This window comes from Myotis lucifugus, unplaced genomic scaffold (genome assembly GCF_000147115.1).
Source record: "Myotis lucifugus unplaced genomic scaffold, Myoluc2.0 scaffold_226, whole genome shotgun sequence".
NCBI classification, from domain to species: Eukaryota; Metazoa; Chordata; class Mammalia; order Chiroptera; family Vespertilionidae; genus Myotis; species Myotis lucifugus.
Window position 1 is genome coordinate 1,555,608 of NW_005871274.1, and position 1,601 is coordinate 1,557,208.

General features: G+C 58.0%; 1 long non-coding RNA gene across 3 annotated transcripts in view; it reads right to left on the reverse strand.

Annotated features, from left to right (window-relative positions):
* LOC106698749 overlaps nt 1-1,139 on the reverse strand; it is a 13,678-nt gene extending 12,539 nt beyond the window's left edge. The window contains exons 1-2 of one of the 3 annotated variants that reach the window (XR_002831554.1): nt 918-1,139; nt 197-543 (exon numbers count right to left, since the gene is read on the reverse strand). This is a non-coding gene — a long non-coding RNA (uncharacterized LOC106698749). Of the gene's footprint in view, nt 1-196; nt 544-842 lie in introns of those variants that run through there. The other 2 variants (XR_002831555.1, XR_002831553.1) reach the window with 2 other exon arrangements.
* Nucleotides 1,140-1,601: the final 462 nt, after the last annotated feature.

Genomic DNA, 1,601 nt, shown 5'->3' on the forward strand with positions numbered 1-1,601 from the left:
GCCCCAATTAATTCGCCGCGGGCGGTGGGGGTGGGGGCCCGTGCGGCGAGGCGCCCGCCTGGAGCCCCTTTGTGAAGGGCTGTCTGGACCATATTGATTCTACACACACACACACACACACACACACACACACACACACACACCTCCCTCCTTCCTTCGTACCAAAAAGAAAAACAAGTCTTGAAAAGCCCTGGACTTCCAGAGTTTAAAGTTTGATCAAACTCGCACCCCAACCCCCACCAATTGCATTGGCTTTCAGAGGGGAGGGGCCCATGGACCGCTTGGTCTCCAGGTTGTCGGGAAAGGGTTCCACGGGATTTCTCGCCCACAAAGGCAACAGATCGCTACTGTGTAGCTATCGGCCCATCCCTAGGTTGACTCCCAGCTGCGCCAGAGACTGGCCTGGCCGTGGGACGTCGGGTAAGTCTTTGCACCTCCGTTTCCTCCTCTGGCACCTGGAGATCGCTCAGAAGACGTCTGGCTCCTCCGTTTGTTCTGTTGGATGAGCTGACTCCGTGGGAAAGCTCTCAGAAGGCTACCACCCTAGCGAGTATTTAACAAAGGTTCTCCCTGTAAACAGCATTTCATGGCAAACCCATTTCTAAATGAGGATCCGCCCGGCCATGATCCCGGTGTTTGCTTCCAAGGCGCACATGTCGCAGAAGGAAATCTGCCGGTGCGCTTGTGAGCGCTCAGTGGGCCGGCCGGGCGTGGAGCGCGCTCTGCGGGCTGCGGCTCCCAGAGGCTCCCGGGTGGGACTGGAGGCTCTTCCCCCGTCTCTCCCCACCTCCCCTCCCCTTCAGTAAGGACAGCGAGCAGCCAGGAACCCTCAATCTCGAAACCTTTTGCGTGGAACCCAGCGCGGAGCCAAGCGGGCGATTTCCCAGCGTTCCTGGGGGCGCATCGATTGGACTGACCTCACCGTGGGGTCACTTGTCTCCTTCATCGATCAACCAAACGAAATCCGGGACACACATCTAGGTGGAAGGAAAGCGTCCGTGTAAAGCTGGCGGGAGTGGCCCTGCTGGCGAGGGAGGGCCCGCAGGTGTCCCAAGCGGGTTCCACTCCCACGCAGCGTTTTCGGGGAAACGAGCTTCTCATCCCACGCACCGTTATTCCGTCAGTAGCTCCTTTTTTGGTTCTGTTGTGTTTTTAAAACAAAAACCAAACAAACAAGAATTAGTTTATTCAACCAACAAACCTTCAAACAACACACTGCGCTGGGCGCTGGGGTCCTATGTGGAGAAGGGTCTGCAGGGAAACTGAAAGCCGCGGCAGCAACCTTCTCTGCAGCCACTTGGAGCGACGGACTCTGGGCGAGACTCCCTCGCCACCTGCCCCGCTTCCTGTGAGGAGTGGCAGACATGTTCCGTCCTGGGCGAGATGCGTGCCCTGAATGGGAGAAACGGATGGGAGAGTCTATAGCTACATCCTTCATCACCGCCACAAGTTCAGGTGTGAGAAGTCCTTTGCGTTTGGCCCGGTCAGTAGGGCCTTGGGGATTTCCTGGGCTCTCAGATGCTGCCTCTTCCAGGGAGTGAAAACCACCCAGCCCCCGCCTCTCCCCAGTACACAGAGGCGCTGGGGCTGGACTGACCTGG